A 20,527-nucleotide genomic window follows, 5' to 3' on the forward strand; every position below is an offset into this window, starting at 1 on the left:
GACAATACCTAGAGTTGGGACACATGCAAGTCAATTGACTTGCATGTCTACATAGTCAACCTTGATTGGCACATGTTCCATAATTTTGAACTTGTATCTTGTAGAGAAAAGGACTCTACCAAGTTTGTGGAGTATCATCCGAAAATGGAGTGCATGCAAGAAGCGAGCTTTTTGAGTGAGCATTTGAGTGAGCTTTTTGGGCAACCTCCATTTCTTGTTCCACATAGTCCACTTATTCCTCCTCTTATCCTAGGCATATATCAACCACCACTACTGCTCCCCCACTACCACCCCACTGTCGCTGTCACTACCACCTCCATCGCTTCCACCACCATTGTCCCCACCTATGTTTCTTCCCCCATGTTAAGTACTTCAAGTACAAGTCTCTCTCTCTCTCTCTCTCTCTCTCTCTCTCTCTCTCTCTCTCTCTCTCTCTCTCTCTCTCTCTCTCTCTCTCTCTCTCTCTCTCTCTCTCTCTCTCTCTCTCTTTGTAACTTTTCGCTTTCTTCCTCTTTTACTATCACCCTCTCTCTCACTCGCTTTCTCTCTCTCTCTCTCCTTGTGTCGCTCACAAATGACACACACTCTCTCTCACTTTCCCTCTCCCTCTCTCTTTTTCTCTTCAATCTCTCTCTCTCTCTCTCTCTCTCTCTCTCTCTCTCTCTCTCTCTCTCTCTCTCTCTCTCTCTCTCTCTCTCTCTCTCTCTCTCTCTCTCTCTCTCGCTCGCTCTCGCTCTCTGTCTCTCTCTCTCCGAGATGCATCGCTTCCTAGGGATTCGCTTCTCATAATCGTTTCTGCTCTGGAGATGCTACAAACTCTCTCTCGCTCTCTCTCTCTCTCTCTCTCTCTCTCTCTCTCTCTCTCTCTCTCTCTCTCTCTCTCTCTCTCTCTCTCTCTCTCTCTCTCTCTCTCTCTCTCTTTGAGCTGTCAGCTACCTTGCATCGCGAAGGAATACTGCCCTCTCATGTGAAGCTCCGAGATGCATCGCTTCCCAGGGATTCGCTTCTCATAATCGTTTCTGCTCTAGAGATGCTAAAAGAAGCAAGTTTGAAGAGACCAGGTTGCTGAAGATCACTAATGTTGTCTCGGGATATTCAAAGTTTTCTCCAGAAAGCATGAGCCAGTTAGAATAGCTTCTGCCCATCATAAATCAACAATTGGAGGACCTTTCAAACTAATAAATCACAAAGGCGAGGTGGTTACAGATCGTGATTTTGTTGGCAAGTGGACACTGTTGTATTTTGGCTATACATCATGTCCTGATAACTGTCCAGAGGAACTTCAAAAAATTGCAGAACTTGTAAATAAGATCGGGATTGAAAAACCAACACCAGCTGATGCACCAGATGGAGAATAGATTTCCGTATTGATGCCAATCAGATACCCAGAGCTGTCAAGCAAGGGGTCCCCGCTGTTGCCAGGGTTGATAGCAGCATCTGTTTGAATAACATCCTGAATAGGACGGCCAATTGCAGCCGAGCTTATCTCTCTTTGCAGAAGGAAGGCTCTTGGAACGTGCAAGCTGGGACAGCATTTGTGGATGTGCAGTTTCAGGAGGAGGTGAAAAGTGGGAAACTTTCTTCATTGAAGGTGGTCTCTCTGGCATTCAACAGGTCTATCGAGGGGGCTTTTTCCTCGTGAGGCGACATGCCGCTCGAGCTCCATAACGTGGAGCTTCTAATCAGCCAGGCTATCAAGGAGGCAAAGAAAGATTTCAAGAAGGATGCGGATAATGCCTTGAACCAAGAAACCCGCCGGCTCCATGAGAGGATCCGGCGACTAGAGGAGATGGTGAAGACACTCACGGAAGAGAAGAGGGATCTCAAAACCGACCTGGACAAGCTACAAACAGAAGTGTCACATCTACGGGAGGCAAGAGAGGACGCGGATTTCAAAGCGGACCTCCGAGAGGCTATCACGAAGGAATGCCGAGAAGACCTCCAGGTATGCATTAAAACTGAAGTTGAGGCTTCGAGAGAGGGATGGGAGGAAAAAATCAAAGCAAACATGAAGGAAGAATTAGAAGGGAATAAGGAGGGGTGGATTGAGGTAGTGAAGAAGAACATTAAGAAGGAGGTCCAAGAAGAAAATAAAAAGGAGGAGCTAGTCCGGGTTCAGGAGACCTTAGAGGAGGAGAGGCTCATGAACGCGCACAGATTGAACGTGCGTATTACCGGGCTCCCCAAAGGGGCCTCTTCGGAGGAGGACGCACGCGGGCTATGCACCCGACTAGGGTACACGAGCATGCCCTTTACTCAGGCATGGCGTGCAGGACGAGATACTACCAGGGTCAGAGCTCTGATATTACATATGAGCACATCGGAGGACAAAGCCGCTTTCTTTCGGAAGCGGATTTCGCTCCGAGGGATGACTGGGGCTTCCATCTTCATGGATGAGGACCTGACTCAGATGCAGATTGCACACAGACGAGCATGCATGCCACAGATACTCCAAGCACGTAGAGAAGGCCGTAAGGCCTTCTATCGAGATGGCCGAATTTTTATAGATGGACGCCCCACCAAATAGGGGGGTGCGGCCTGTGAGACGGGGCAGAGGACTGTATAGAAAACCCCGATACGTGTGGCAGTTTGGAACTGCAACGGCTCCCTATGGTCACGACCGGACAGACTTGAGGAGATTTTACCCGACCATGATGTTATATGCCTCACAGAGACACATGAGAGCCCAGAGAGAGGGCTTCCATGCATTACAGGATTTGAGTGGGTATCTGCATACCGGGCTACTACTAGGCAGAGCACATCTAGGGGCTCAGGAGGGGTGGCAGTTCTATTCCGTCAGGGGATACAGAGACATATCCAGTTAGTGAGACGAGATGAGGAGGCCAGTTACATATGGATCAGAGTGCAGATATCAGATGAGAGATGGATCTATATGGCACTATGCTACTTTTCACCAGGAGGGTCCAGATATGCTACTACGCAGGGTGATATTCAAGCTAGAGATTCCCCCTCCCCTTATTTACAGCTCTCAGAGGACATTATTCTGTATTCTAGTTTGGGTGAGGTCTTCCTTATGGGGGACTTCAACGGGCGCACACAGAGCCGACAGTGTGAGAGTTTTGATATGGAGCAGCCAGAGATCATGAGAGCATTAGACCCTGAGGAGTTGGGGATCAGTAGGGAGCCAGCAGATACTGGGCCAGATGCCACAGGGTATGGAGGGCATTTACTTGAGCTTGGTAGTAGACATCATCTCGTTATTTATAACGGGATGGCACGATGGCCATATTCAGGAGGTCTTACATGCTTCCCACATGGGGGGGGCGAGAGTACTGTAGATTATCTGCTCGGACCGATCGATGGGATGCATACTATCGAGTCCTTCGGCCTTGGGAGACTTCCACTCGGTGCCGATCACACCTTTCTCAGTTTCTCACTCCTCACCTCATTACCATCACCACCTGCAGATATCATACCCCACATGCATACTACCATACACTTCACTCATAAGCTCTCACATATTTACTCACAGCATCTGGAGGAGCACATCACGTCACTTGATCCATACGCACCCCTTGATACACTGACCACTGATATCACACGCATTCTGCATGATTCTGCTACACTCAGTTTTCCACATCACATACACACACCCCCCTCGGACCGGTACCATGCCACAGAACAGGTGGTATGATGATGAGTGCAGAGATCTACGTCGACAGCTACGCGATTTGGAGGCTAGAGGAGAGATCACACACAGACAGGCGCAGAGACGCATGCACCGCTTGACCCGCCATAAAAAGCGGGAATGGGAGGAGGAGAGATATTGGGATATATACCACCTTCTTATAAGCAGAGATTGTGCAGAGGCATGGAGGCAGATCAGAGAACCACGCTCACCCACACCGATACATGACCCTGCAGTATGGCATGGATACGCACAGAGTTTATATCATGTACCCGCACAGCCGTTGATACCCACACCATATACACCAAGACCGGGTATTTCATCCTTTTGCACCACTAGTATGGTGAAACATGCTATCTCACGGTTACAGTATGGCCGCGCTCGAGACCAGTTTGATCTTCAGGCAGAGCATATTATATATGGCAGAGACACATTGGCTCCACTCATTGCTCACCTCTTCAACCGTGCATTGTCGGAGGGGTTCCCTGACTCGTGGACAGAGCACACCATTGTACCTATCCACAAGTCAGGGGATCCTATGGATCCTAACACATATAGGACCATCATGATTGGGCCAGTTTTGTCCAAACTTTATGGCACGGTGATGGAGGAGGAGCTCAGCATGCTAGCAGAGAGAGAGTGCATGCGCACACCCGGACATGCAGGGTTCAGACGGGCATTTTCTACCATAGACCACATCTTCACTCTCCGTTGTCTGATCGACCAGACACGAGTGAAGAAACAGAGATTATACTGTTGCTTTGTGGATTTCCGCAAAGCCTTTGACATGGTTCCGAGAGAGAGGCTTTTCAAACGCCTACTTGATCTGGGGGTGGATGATGACATGACGTGGGGTATTTATGCACTATATGAGCGGGTTACTGGCAAAGTTAGATGTCCGGGAGGTATATCAGATCCCCTTGTGAGCACCATTGGTGTGAAACAAGGATGCCCACTCTCACCGACTCTATTTGGGCTATACATTGATGAGATAGCAGAGTTTATTCAACAGCGAGCCGGTGGAGGTATAGATCTCAGTGGAGCCACAGTTCATATCTTACTATATGCAGATGACATTGTGTTGGTCTCAGACTCACCTCAGGGATTACAGTAGCATTTATTAGCATTGGATGATTTTTGCATACAAAGAGGCATGACAGTGAACCTTGGTAAAACCAAGGTTCTTATATTCCATACATCAGCTTAGATACGCAGACAGAGTATTTTCATGGCAGCAGGAGGGAGTATTGAGGTCACTGGATCATATGTATATTTGGGAGTCACCTTTACAGCAGCTTCAGGGACTTTCTCGATGACACAGGCAGCTCGTGACCACCTCACTAGAGGATACTCAGCATTGGCTCTTATGGAGCGACAGTGTTATCAGGCACACTTCCAGGAGCCCCGCACCAAGGGGTGGCTCTTTGATACTCTAGTCACTCCAGCACTGATGTATGGAGCAGCTATATGGGGGCCAGGCCTTACCGATTATGTATGGACATTGATGGAGAGACCTCAAGTGATCATGATATCTAGATTGATTCGTAACAAGGCCTCAGTCCCACATGACATTGTGCGAGCAGAGCTTGCCACACCACCCATGCTAGTCGAGGCATTATTTCAGACAGTCTGCTTCCTACACAGATTTCAGGATATGGACAGAGATCGCATTGCATATAGAGCATATATGGCATCTCAGGAGATGGCTCGAGCGGGGGATACCACATCATGGTATGCACAGACTAGAGCTTGGTTTGACAGACATGGGCTGGACATTGATAGACTCCCACCTCTTCTATATGATACTCAGGCTCCCACTTTCACCCTCTCTCTCTCTGAGAGGAACAGAGTCATCAGACAGGAGATATGGCATATTTATATACAGAGGACATGGGTCAGCCCTGCACAGCCACTGCCATCGAAGATGGCACATTATTATACACAGTTCTTGAGCATATCAGAGCAGGGATTCATAGAGATTCCGAGATATATGCAGATCTATATGCCACATCGATTGAGAGTTCTTATTGGACAGCTCAGGGTATCATCACATCAGCTTATGATTGAGAGTGGCAGAGCCAGTGGCATCCCACGGGAGGAGAGGATATGCCCCCTTTGCAGATCAGAGGTGGAGAGTGAGGAGCATTTTGTTCTCAGATGCCCGGCATACTCAGAGTTGAGATCTAGATACACATTGAGCAGCTCACTTCAGGGATGTATGACTGATATGGATCAGAGATCATTTGGCCGTTTTCTGGGAGAGGCATGGCACATCAAAGAGCAGAGCACACAGCGGGTCCCAGTCAGAGAGGGGCCCACCCAGACGACTATTACACAGTTCTTTCAGACAGACAGAGTGAGAGCTACTATACCAGCCTCCAGCCAGACCTCCGGGCTCACACTACAGCAGGCTGAGGACCAGCATACCCGACACCGCACGAGGATCCGGGGGTTTCGAACCCCACAGCCACACCGACAGGAGATTCGGAGGATTCTTGATCTACATCGACAGCAGACTGAGATCCGACTACACTCGACACATTGGATCTCAGATCTCCAGTTTGCTCTTTCTCCACTGCCGATGTACCACATCCTGCATCCAGGAGGGATCACCTGCTATTAGCAACTTCGACGACTGCTACTACATCCCAGGATAGTATATCTCCCTGCATCTGTTACATATACACATCGCACCACTTTATCACAGCCGACAGTTGTTCCCCTATCACAGCCGACATTTGTTCCCCTTTTGTAGCCATTATCTGGAGTACCAGAGCTACATATGCACATACACATATACGACACTTATCACACTCACAGCACCATATTTTCAGTTTCCAGTTTTTAGCTTTTCATTCAGCACTTTTATTTTGGATAGCTGGACCTCATCAGTTGTATCACAGTTTGTCTCATAGGCCAATTTTGGTCTTTAGAAGACGTTAATATAACTTTCTCTCTCTCTCTCTCTCTCTCTCTCTCTCTCTTAGTTAGCAACTTCATTCTTTCTCTCCATTTTACACATACACATACACACACACACACACACACTCTCTCTCTCTCTCTCTCTCTCTCTCTCTCTCTCTCTCTCTCTCTCTCTCTCTCTCTCTTAGTTAGCAACTTCATTCTTTCTCTCCATTTTACACATACACATACACACACACACACACACACACACTCTCTCTCTCTCTCTCTCTCTCTCTCTCTCTCTCTCTCTCTCTCTCTCTCTCTCTCTCTCTCTCTCTCTCTCTCTCTCTCAATTAGCAACTTCTCTTTTTCTCCCCGTCTTAATTTTGCAAGTGTCAAGGGTTTGCATGAGATCCATTGTCTTAGACACTTTGAGTAGTTAAAATCAAGATGAAAAGAATATCACATTGTTACTTCCATATGCATGTATATGTATACACACACACACACACACACACGTGTGTGTGTGTGTGTGTGTGTGTGTGTGTGTGTGTGTGTGTGTGTGTGTGTGTGTGTGTGTGTGTGTGTGTGTGTGTGTGTGTGTGTGTGTGTGTGTGTGTGTGTGTGTGTGTGTGTGTGTGTGTGTGTGTGTGTGTGTGTGTGTGTGCATATTATATATTCATGTACCTCTCTCTTTTATGTGTGTGATTTGCTATTATATCCTGATATATCATCACTTCCATTGTGCACACATAACTAAAACTACATCACACATGTTTTCGCTACATTCAATTGAGCATTAATGTGTGGACTTACTAGAAGAGGGTACTATATCAAACAATTTGTTACACTTACTACAATAATGTGCGATATCTATTATTTTTTAAAGTTTTCAAATAGCTAGGACAACAATATTACCTCATCGTTACTCAATCCATTGTACACATACATTCACATGAACGCATGCATAAAAACTCCACCCTTTCCTAGATATTTTGCACGTGCTTTATTTATACATTTTAAAGTACTACAATTGAACAAAGGCGTGTGCAATCTCCTTCACTTGCACATTCCTCTCTCTTTCTCCTCTTCTCTCTCATCCTCATTTCATTACGCTTGAGAATCAACACAATCAAATAATTATGAAAGTACATATTCATCATGCACATCAAATATCAATCGAGTTCCATTGTTGGAGGGTGGAATGGATTATCCCTAACAAAGTCTAGGACTAAACCATGGAAGCAGGCTAGCTCGATCAAGCAGGGAAGCATGTGCTCCAAGAGGATTGTGTCCATGGGGTTTCCCTCAAATGGAGGTGGGCATATAAAGGCTTTGGGTGGATTCCTCTACATCTTCTCCATGATATCATGTGCAAATAGTATTGTTATTGGGCTAAAATGTGGCCAATCAGTGTCCTCAAAACATTTCAAGAAAAGGGGCTTTGTGTAACTCCTTTTCTAGAAGTGGTTGTGAAAGTTGATTTGCACTTGCCTTGTCCATATTGAAATACAAAGGTTGGTGCTTGCTTTGTTGACTTCACACATTCACTTCTAACTAATCGGAGTAGCTCACTCAAGTTCATAAACTTGTACAATATTTGATTGTAATGTAGTACTCTTTTTCGCCATACCAATACATGGGTGCACACCTTTCCACATGTGCATGTAGAACTATCTCCCACAACTCAAAAATTAATTCTATTTGATGTGAATGTGATGCTTCTACATAGGAGGCCAAAGAAAAATGGATCTTTACCAATGAAGCCCTTGAAAGTGGGCAGGCATTGGGTGATTTTGCAGCCAAGGCTTGCAAAGTTTTTGAAAAAAATATCCATATTGCTTGACATTGCCATTTGGAGCTCAATGAAGGAAGAAAACACGTTACCTTTGCTCTTAGAAATCTTCCATCTTTGACAAAGCAATACAAATATGAAATTTGTCTATTGGAATTTAGTGCCACTAATGCAAGGTCACCACATCCCGCATTGAAGTCTAAAATGGTTTTTTTTTTTTTGTACATTTGCAAAAACAAGCTCCAAAAAGCCCTACCACATCGCATGCCACCTATAGTATGTGATATTCATACAAAGAATTGTGAATCTGCTAAATGTCTATAAAACATCTTTGTAGTGGTTTAACAACATTGGATCTCATACTAACCTCTCACTAGGGATCTTGATGTATCTTACATCCACTCATTTGCAGTAATGTCATCCTTTGTGAACTTTGGAGGGATAATTCCATTGTATGTGTGGCGTCCAAATGCATGTATGCTAGAATGCATATCAATGTACTTGCATTTAAAGCATGAAATACTAATTTTAACAATTGCACTCATTGAATAGAGCTAGCAAGTGTGATATGTAAATAGTATGTAGCATGACCATATCATGACTGTAAAACACTCACCTCTCTACCTCCAATGATACAAACATGTGTCTTGTAATGAACAACCTATGCCATGCATAAGGACTAACACTTCTACCCTAACTCTATCTGTCAATGTCCATCCTCCACAACCTACTCAACGAGCTCTACCTCAAAGTGTGTTGTGGCAAGGAAAAGTAACATCCATGTGTCCTTAAGCACACGATCAGATAGATGCATGGCATTGACTTACTCTACCTCAATATGGAAGTTCCATGATAGAATTCCATCCCCCAAACCATGCATGACACTATCTGCAAGAAGATGAACCACCATAATATCGCATGCTCTATTTGTGGTTTCTTCGTCAACCTTGACTATCTTGTATTGGTTGACCTCCTCCAATACCTTTGCCACTCGAGAGAATGCCTCACTTGGCTTATCACTTTTTAATGCATGTCTTGACTCGAATGGGTCACAGACAACAGTATGCCACTCCACCTTTTCCATCATAGTGGCATGGGAGACATCAACTTGCAAGGGGTCTTCCATGTGGCTTTTAGTATAGACCTCGACATATTGGCCCCACAATTAACAATATATTTTTCTTATTGAACATTACTATAGGTAATATTCTTGAGACATGTTTGTTTACTTTTGTGTGTGGCTGGCACATCCTACACCATTGTAGCTTCATGGGGGATAGCATCTTGCAAGGGAGCTTCCACATTACTTTTAGTATGGCCTTTGTACGATGACCTCATAATTAGTAACATATTCTTCTTTTAAAATATTACTATAGATAATATTCTTGAGGTATGTTAGTTCACCTATGTTTTTGGTGGTGGCTAGCACATCCTCCACCATTGTAGGTTCATAACCTCAAATTATATCCCCCTACAAAAAGATAGACCATTCTTATTGACACTGAATTGCGGGAGAAAAAAACACATCACGCTTGTTTATCGATAGTTGCCATGTCCCCTGGCATGGTAGTCTGTGTTAGTGGGATGCAATGCCGTGCCCTCGACTATTCTCTCACCACTTTTCATCGCTATTGTGTGTCTCTCTATAGTGGTGTGTAAGGTAAGCCTCTCCACTGCAAGATCTGGAAGAACTTTCTCTATCCTTCTATCCATACTAATGATACGGACCTCCTTGGTGATGCCTTCCACTACAAATCAAGTCCATTGGAAACATGTCAAGGGATGGAACAATACAGATCCTTTCAAACAATATAGATGAACATGTAATAAATGGAAAACTTGCAACTTCTAGTTGTCTTACCTCTACTGCTTGAGTGCCTTGTTTTTTGCATCATTGGGATTGCAATCCGCTCTTTGGTGGTATCAAGCAAGGGGTCTACATGGTTTGGTGGTTATGATTCATGTTCAGTGAAATATTTTCACTACAAGAATACAAAAGATGTCTATGCTATAGTACTTTAAAACATTAAACCTTTCAACTTTGGAGAAACCAAATTAATTGCCGATGAGGGCCAATCTCCCCTTTGGCTTTTCTTCAACGATACTAGGGGTATAGTTGCTTTTTTATTTTCTTTTTTTAACAACCGTACTACTAGTATCAATTTCCTGTAAGACCATCATAGTCTCTTTATTAGGAAATAACAAAGTACAATATACTTCTAAGAATGCAACTCATTTTACTTACTTTGTGTGCTTGCACCTATACCTTTGCATCATCGGTTAACTTCAAAAATAGTTGCGTGGTTAGCCTACCCTAGCATCCTTGCTTGGCAAACAAGGTCTAGATATGAGGTATGGACAACCCTCTTTTTGTGCCAACCTATATACATTCTACATCACGGTCTCATGCATATTTCTTCATCCACATGATGTTTAGTGCACAAAGGTATTCCAAGCATATAAGAAAATGGTGCACTGCATACTTGTTTGTATGAGATATTGCTGACAAAATCTCCTCCTCTACCATGCTTGTCACTTTCACAAGGCAACAATCAATGCACATATGTTGCCTTGCATTATTTTGAAAGGTTGTTGCAAACAATCAAATATGTTAATGATGACGTATGTAACAAACACATTAGAAAATGTTAAAGTCCTACAGTTTAGATCCACTTACATGTGCGTATCTCATTCATCCATGCTGTGAGTTGATGGTTACCATCCCAAACATAAACATGCAATTTGACAAAAAGGCCCAATAGGTGCCACTGATTTGTGCCTCAAACTCCTCGTGCTTCTTTCATCAATGGGGTCCCACTCATTTTTAATTGTATCATCAACCCCCTTGCAGTAGTGTCTTGGAGTCTCCAATGATGCTATGAATATACCCATCCCTCTAATGTACATGTTGCTAAAAAAGATCTCTGAGAGTTGATTGTACCTTAATGTGACTTGTCTTATCATAAGCATGGAAACCAAACAGCGTAACGGGATGGGCGGCAATGGGGTGGATGTCCACACCTGTATGAAATGATGAAGTAATACCCACATCAATGTAAGAAATAAAAACCATAATCAATATCATGTCACCATCTCTTATAAGCACCCACTATCAAGGTTTCCAACCGATCTTCAATGTAAGCTTGCACAATATGTTTATCACAAGTGACTATGAGATCAATCTCACCAGGTTGTATCCCTGGGCTTTGTCATATGCTCCTTCTCAATTCTTTGCATTCACTTCTTTTTGCTTTGCATATGGCCATGTTTCTATTGTGCACTAAAGGACTACTATTGGTGGCAGTGGCATGTCCTACTCTAGGTCGAGGAGGCAAGTTAGAGTCCTTTGGAGACTCATCAGTCATCGCTCTCTTTCTTGCAAACAATGATCCAAAATAAGGTAAGAGGGGGAGATAAAGTAGCCATAACAAAAATAAAGAGAGGGGCTACTTACCGTCAATTCCATTGGCCATTGCACTATTGTGTTTTCCTTGAAGTCAATCTCAGTATTACCTATGACACGGGCCTTCACATCTCTCTGATGCACGACAATGACAAGAACTCCTACTCATCCAAGAAGCAAGCTAGGCAAGGGGAACATTTGATGGACTAAACCTTCTCCTATGCTTTCATCACCCTCGAAAAGGATGACATGATCTTGTCTTTTGAAATTCGTTCTAGCTATGAAGGAGGAATTTATATTTACTTCTTGCAAATATATTGCTTCCTTGATTTCTTGCATTCAAATACCAATTGTGATATATATAAACACAATAGTTGGGTAGGAACAAATCCAAGTACAGATTCTCCTACAGAGAGAGAGAGAGAGGGAGAGAGAGAAAGAGGAGATAGAGAGAGAGGGAGGGAGGGAGGGAAGGAGATAGAGGACATTTTGGGATAAATTAGAGTGTGAATGAGTGAGTGAGAGTGTGTGTTTGTGTGTATTTAGGATGAGAGAGAGAGAGAGAGAGAGAAAGAGAACCATACCGAGAGTAGAGGACGGAAATCATGAACTTGAATTGCAAGGGGAAGATCCTTTTATAGACAAAGGAGAGAGAAAGCTGAGAGAGTGAGGGAGAGATAGAGAGAGAGCCACATATCAAGAGTCGTGAAAATGATTCGCAATGTGGATAAGGGAGGGATGGGTCATTTTATGGACAAAGGAGAGAGAAATTTGGGGGAGAGAGAGAAAGATTGATGAGAGAGAGGGGGAGAGAGAGAGAGAGAGCATGCAATGTATGCAATTTTTTCTTGCCAAGAAGGGGTTGTCAGTCAGTCCCTTATCGAGTGAAAATTAAAGTCACAAGTCCCAAGCCCAATAAGAGGCTCCCAATGACCCATTCTTGGCAAGAGTAAATAGCACGTGTATCGCATGCTCTCTCTCTCTCTCTCTCTCTCTCTCTCTCTCTCTCTCTCTCTCTCTCTCTCTCTCTCTCATCATTATTGTGATGACCCCTTCTTGGAGAGAGAGAGAGAGAGAGAGAGATAGATAGAGACAGTATGTGATATGTGCAGTTTACTCTTGCCAAGAATGTGTCACTGGGAGCTCCTTATCGGGCAAAAAATAAAGCCATAAGTCCACTTGCAGCATTAGTTTTTGCTCAAGAAGGGTCCCTAGCAGCCCTTTCTTGAGCAAAGAAAAAAGTCACAAGTCCACTTATGGCTTTATTTTTCACCCAAAAAGGGATCGATGGGCAGCCCTCTTTGGGCAAAAAATAAAACCATAAGTCTAAGAATAGAGAAAATGGGGGAAGAGAGAGTAAAAGAGTAATGAGAGAGAGGGGAAGAGAGAGAGAGAGCATGCAATATGTACTATTTTTTATCACCAAGAAGGGGTCACCAATAGTCCCTTCTCAGGCCAAAAAAAAAAAGGCACAAGTCCATTTGTGGCCTTTTTTTTCGCCCAAGAAGGGTTCGCTCTGATAGCCCCTTCTCAGGCAGAACAAAAATTCGCAAGTAGACTTGTGGCTGGACTTGTGGCTTTTTTTCTACCCAAGAAAGGGCTGTTGACGGCCCCTTCTCAGTGAAAAAAAAATACCATACCATTCCTTCATCTCTCAGAGAAGAGAGAGGTAGAGACTTGAACCAAGGTGGGGGACCGACAACCCCCTTCCAAATAAAGAGAAATTCCACAAGTCCCATGCTTCTAGCCTCGAAGGGCCCGTGGAATTTTTTTCCATCGAGAAGGGGCTGTGGTGGACAGCTCCTTGTTTGGTGAAAAATAATTCCATGTAACCTCCTTTGTTTGGGAGAGGGGACTTGCAGAATCATTATTCGTTGAAGAAGAGGCTACCAACAACCCGTTTTTGGCAGGAAAAGTTAGTAATATATATATTTTTCTCTCTACCTCTATAGACACACACACATACACTATTAATTAGTTAGTCAATATATACATTAATAAATTTAAAAGTATTAAATTGTAAGTCAATTAATAAATAATATATTAATTACTTAGTTAATAAATAATGTATAATAATATAGGTTAATATTAATAATGTATTAATTTAATTGTTTAGTATTAAGTTTATTAGAGAGTATTAATTTAGTAAGCATTTCTTAATACTAAATAGTATTTATTAGTACTATCTAATTACTATCCAATTATTAGTATTTATTTAATTATTAGTAATCATTATTTACTTTTACTTTTGAGTAAAATATTATTTAATTTTATTTTTAACTATTTTTATTTACTTATATTATTAATTATTAATACTATTTAATTACTAACTAATTATGAGCATTTATTAGTATTGATTATTAGTATTAACCAATTAGATTAGTTAGTTTATGCTAATTACTATTAAAATGATTTATTCCTATTTTTATTACAAAATAGTATTAATTAATTATTGAATATGAATTGTTAGTATTAATTAATTAAGTAATTAATTATTAATAATTATTAATATTATTTATTTTCTTATTATTAATTACTAATTATTATTTTATTTTAATTATTAGTAATGAATAATTAATTAATAGTTAGTAAATGTTATTTATTAGTTCATTTTATTTGTTAGTAAATATTAGTTATTAGTAATCAGAGGGAAGGTATTTCGAAATCCCCCCTGGGTAACGGGGTGCCAATGCACCCTTATGGGGGAAATTTTTTTTTACCTTCCCCCTTGCCAATGAACACGCACACGCATGCACACACACGCATGCGCACACACACACACACTCTCTCTCTCTCTCTCTCTCTCTCTCTCTCTCTCTCTCTCTCTCTCTCTCATATGGCATACACCCCCACACTAAGTCTTTCACTATCATCCATATCTGACATGCATATTTGTACATGTGTAGATAGCTTTGGAAATGGATCCAACGTCAAGTGCTATGCCAAATACTGAGGTTCACATATATGTATCCTCCCTCTCTGCCAAACCTATTATGCACTACACAAGTGTTAGGGGTAAAGGTGTCTTCGTCTAGCCCATGTATTACTACATTGACAATACCCACCACTACACACTGCAGGTGGCAAGTGCTCGTCACCATCACTTTATTATTTCTTCTTTTAGTGACAGTTTGAATAAAGGAAGGCCCGATCACACATTGTGATTGTTGGAGTTCCCATTTTGTGTCTCTCTCTTTCTTGCTCTTGCTCTCCCGCCATAGCTCTTCCAAGTAAGCTTCGATCCTGCTCACCTTTCAACTGGTATCAGAGCATTGATTCATGACTACTCAAGCTTGGTTCGTGGCGTCTTCAGCTTTCTATTGAATCCCTACATTCATTGGGTCTCCTTCCCGATAGCCATACCTGACTCTCTCGAGCTCTCATCACTCCCCAACTTCCCAAGCACCTATCCTCAAGGCATTCTAACAAAGGTATTCATTCATCTTCTTCAGGGCTTCATGCTGGTTATAGGTCTACAGGTCTGAGAAGAAGAAGGGGGCAGCACCATTGTACCTTGCTGGCTCCATATCTTGACATAGGCCTTTGTGGGGCACCTTAGGCTTGTTGTGTGCCTTCTTTGGCACCCTCTTGAGCTTCTTACCACCTTGACCAGCACAAAAACGTGAGCAGCAAACCCATACAGTCAGCATGAATTTGTGTCGATTTATGGTAGCCCTTGGACAGCTCATCCTAGTCATTGGCAGCCTCATTTGGGCACTATACACTTGGTTTATGCTTGCCATTTGATCCAAAGCCTTGGCATTGAGCATTGATGTGATTTACTTCAGGTTTGGGACTGTTATACACAGTCTACAGGCAATCCATAACAGTGCTACATTAGCATTTTATGTATGAATCACTTTGGCATTGACATTGGTTGCCTAGTTGGTCCCGAATGCTCCCCGAATGCTAGGGAAATGTATGCCTATGATGTGAGATGCTTTTGGGGCTGAATTTGCTTAGCCATTGATTGTTTTACATAGTCCACAGGCAGCCCAAAACAGGGCAGCCCCCTGTCATTATATTTTATGCTTATGCTACATGGTCATTTGATGCCCGATTATGCCCGGTTGGTGCCTATACATATGGGAAAGTATACCTATGGTTTGCCAATGGTTTTAAACTTGGATTAAGCCACTTTTTGCTCAGTTTTGGACATTTATTTGCTGCTGGAATATTCAGAGTTGAAGCTCATTTGCTTATGTTTGGATATGACTATTGGATTCAGGCTATGTCTTGGATGTATACATTGATGTAGTGACTCTCTGGGATCGACGTAGAGCTTGGATTTGCTCTCAGATCATTGGTTGAGCTTGAGCTCACTTCGAATAGCATTTGGATCTCCATCTTTGATGTACTTATGACATGCACTTTGCTTATGTCGAATGTATCTTGACATGCTTGGCTTATGCTACTTATACATGATAGTTACATTGTCTTGGAGTTGATTGCTATTGTGGCTTACTTGGGCTTGGCATTTGATCGTCTAGAGCTTACTTTGGCTATTTCTTGGCTTGCCAAAGTTACAATTTGGATGTACTTGATGTCTATGGATGCTATGTACGGATGCTACACGGCCTATATACTTATGAGGTCTTATTAATGCTTGATCTTGGATCTTCTAGCACTAGTGCTATCATATGCCCTTGTTGAGTTTCTTTGCTTGATATTTATGGCTTTTGTGCCAACGGGAGCATCTTTGGATGCTTGAGAAACATTGACCAAGCAGTTTATGCTACTTGAGCATTCGGACACTTGAGACTAGGATCTTCACTTAGATGTTGGATGGTTGATATGCCATGGTCCTCACAAATGTACTTGGGCTTATTTGGGCTTTGCACTCCCTAAGCATACACCTATTTGTGTTAGGTCTTGCCAATGTTGTGTACACTTTGCCTTATGACACAGGGGTGTGCCACCTTACTAATGGATTCATTTGACATGCTTGGGTGTTTGCTTGATGTCCCTGACTGTCACTTGTTGATTTATACTCGCTTGATGCCGATTATGCATTGACAATCAGTGACTTAGTGCATTCATTTTGCCTACAGTTTGCTCTCATTGTACTTGTTTGAAATTTATTGCAGCAAGCATTTATGTATGGACTAACGTGGAATTTTCATACTGAATCATCCTAATTTTATGTACTTTTTATGGTACTTGGTGGGCAGTATCATTAGCTATCAATTCCCTGGTCATTTTGCCTTAGTTTTGGTGGTATTTTGGGTTTACAATAGAAAATAGCAAGCAACTTTGAACTGTCTGCACTATTTCAGCTTACAGTATGGCATCTTCTTCCACTGACAGTGCTATCTTCAACATCACTAAGCTTGATGGTACAAATTATGCCTATTGGAAGAACCACGTTTGGCAAGTATTGGTACAAAAATCGGTTATAAAACCACTAAGTTTGCATAGAGAGTAGCCTGAAACTATGATTGATGACAAATGGATGGAGCTTGATGAGTTATGCAAGTCCACCCTCATCTTGTCTCTCACTGAACAGGTGTATTACAATGTGGTTGAGGAAGCACAAAGACTTGGCAACTTTGGGATAAGATCAAGAACCTCTATGACAAAAAAAAATCTAGCAAGTCAGATGTATTGGCTAAAGCAACTTATGGATCTACACATGAAGGAGAATATGAATATGTCTACTCATTTGAGCCAGCTCCATGCTATCCTCAAGAACTTGACTTTGCATGGCATTACCTTCAATTATGAGGTTACTCCATGGGTTTTTCTTGGGACTCTAAGTGAGTCATGGAATGTATTCTGCACTGCCTTATGTGCTCCTGCTACTATTTTGAACTTGCCTGATGTAGAGAATGAACTTCTGTAGGAAGAGGTTAACCGTAAGAACTTGGATGTCTCTCATGTGTCGCATGCTTTGACTGTTAGAGGCAAAGATGGTAATGGAAAGAATGGAGAGTAGCATGAAACTATGATTGATGAGAAATGGATGGAGCTTGATGAGTTATGCAAGTCCACCCTCATCTTGTCTCTCACTGAACAGGTGTATTACAATGTGGTTGAGGAAGCACAAAGTACTTGGCAACTTTGGGATAAGATCAAGAACCTCTATGACAAGAAAAGTCTAGCAAGTCAAATGTATTGGCTAAAGCAACTTATGGATCTACGCATGAAGAAAAACATGAAGATTCCTACTCATTTGAGCCAGTTCCATGCTATCCTCAAGAACTTGACTTCGCAGGGCATTACCTTCAATTATGAGGTTACTCTATTGTTTTTGCTTGGGACTCTAAGTGTGTCATGGGATGTATTCCACACTGCCTTATGTGCTTCTGCTATATTTTGAACTTGCCTGATGTAGAGAATGATCTTCTGCAGGAAGAGATCAACCGTAAGAACTTGGATGCCTCTCGTGTGTCACATGCTTTGATTGTTAAAGGCAAAGATGGTAATGGAAAGAATGACCGTGGGAATGGCCGTGGTAGAGACTCACAGAATTCTAGGTCTAAGTCACATGGTAAGTCATGCAACAAGTCTCGTGGGAGAAATGCTAATGTGACATGTCATCATTGCAACAAAAAGAGTCATATACGCCCATTGTGTCATGAGTTGCGCAATGACAAGCACAAAGAGAAGGGGAAAGACAAAGTACAGGAAAAGTCCTCACTGCTGAGCGCTTTGCCTTCCTTAGGAGATTGATGGGCACTGCCTCATTGCTAAGTGCTTTGCCTTCCTCAGGAGATTGATGGGCATTGGATGAGATGACGTTTTTCCTCATCCTGGTTGTACATGTGTACATTGTACTGTCTTTTCTTTTTCTTTTCACTCCTCACTGGGGCAAATTTGCCTTTAAGTGGGAGGTTGTTGGGGGTAAATGCGCCTCTACCTAGTCACCCGTGTATTACTACACTAACAGTACCTGCCACTGCACACTACAGGTGGTGGGCACCCGTCACCATCACTTTATTCATTAATTTTTTTGTGACAGTTTGAATAAAGGAAGGCCCAATCACACGTTGTGACTGTCGGAGTTCCCATTTTGTGTCTCTCTCTTTCTTGCTCTTGCTCTCCACCATAGCTCTTCCAAGCAAGCTTCGATCCTTCTCACCTTTCAACAAGGAGTCTGTTCTTGATGTTGAAGAAGGAAGACATTTGCAATGGCAATGGCTATCGTATTCTTGCTTGTTTACTATGTTTACTGCAAAGCTAAGGAAGCAGAAAACGAGGCATCAAGAGGAAAGTGTAAGGCAAAAAAAAGGAAAATGCGCCCTACAAGAGAGTGGGCCTGAAAAAAATCTAAAAGCATGGGAACAACCACCAAGAGTAAAAGATGCAACCATGGAAGCTGTAAAGCAAGAAGGCGCACCTTTAAATATGAAGGCGTAGCCAAAACCTCTGTAAAAGAGTGACGGGCTCTCACCCATGCAAATTGTAAAGGTAGATTGACAGTAGGAAAGAAGCTAGGAAGATAGGAGAATGATGAATAAATAGGGGCCTAGGCTATGACTGGCCATGTAAAAAGGATATGAGTGCTTCTTCTCTTCTCTTGCTTGCTTGTGAGTGCTTGAGGAAGGGAGTGTGAGTGAGTGAGGGAGTGAGTGCATGAGAGTGAGGGATCTTGGAGATGAAGCTCTCCACCATCTCCTCTCTTCTTCTTTTTCTCTTATATTCTCTTGTCTTGCGCGCACCTATGGAGGAAGTGGCTTGAGGATGCTTGAGCTTGCATCACAAATTGTGGAACTATTGGAGTGCTTGGGGGAGGAACCAACTCAATTAGGCATCAAGGTAAGCTCACTACACTCATAGAGAGGGATAACGTGTTGGCTATGTGAGAGGTAGCCATTAGTGCTCGCTTGAAACACTTGAACAATAAGCGATCTGTGGGTCTTGGTGGTTACTCACCTCTACATTTTGGTTCCATTGTGTTGCTGGGACCAACAGATTCAAGCTTCAAGCATCGAAGTAAGGGTTTCATCCTCAAACTAGAGCTTGAGGTAGATAGGAGATTTATGCATTTCAATCGTCGAGGTAAGTAAGTATTTTGGGTTTCTGATGTGTAGATGAGTAGGCTAAAGAAGTAGGAATATTGTCTTATCATTTTTGTTTGCATTTAGGTAGGATAGGAGCAAAACAGGGTAAGCACACAATAGGGTTTTTGGCTATTGTATAGCAGACTGAAACAAGGAAAAGAAGGGCAAAAAATGGGATCTTGGGTCAAGTGCTGGTAAGAGGAGCAAGATTCAGGTGAATGCAGATCCGTGGGTAGGGCAATAAGAGGCCGGGAGTGGCAAGGGAGACCTCATTTTGCATTTGAGAGATTAAGGAGAGCTTGAGAGAGAGAGAGAGAGAGACACCTGCAGGGCAGAAGAGATTTGGGTACTAGATTTTGGAGCTATTACTATGATCCAGGTATGCAAAACTCTCCCTTGTATGTCATTATTGCTATCTAGAAAGTCCTGCAGCAGGAGGCCATGGGACATGCTTGAAGAAATCGATCAAAATTATCGTGTTGCGCTCTGCTACTTCATAGTGACCACCGTGTCCTAGTCCGATCCCCAAAGTTGGGCAATTGGACCATCCGACTGGCAAAATTGGGCCATTAGGCCGTCCAATCGGACACACTTTGACAATCGGACCAACCCCTTTGGTTTGATCAAACCAACAATCTGATCGAACACCCACCCTTGTAGTCGGACACCTCATTTTCCCAGTAGGACTACCACTCAATTGGATCCGGCAGGAATTGGATCACTTTCGAAAGTTGGACCACCACAGTCGAACCACCAGAATCGGACCAGTTGGG

Source organism: Lygodium microphyllum, chromosome 20, assembly GCF_053477565.2.
Source record: "Lygodium microphyllum isolate KBCC chromosome 20, Lygodium_microphyllum_v1.1.10, whole genome shotgun sequence".
NCBI lineage: Eukaryota > Viridiplantae > Streptophyta > Polypodiopsida > Schizaeales > Lygodiaceae > Lygodium > Lygodium microphyllum.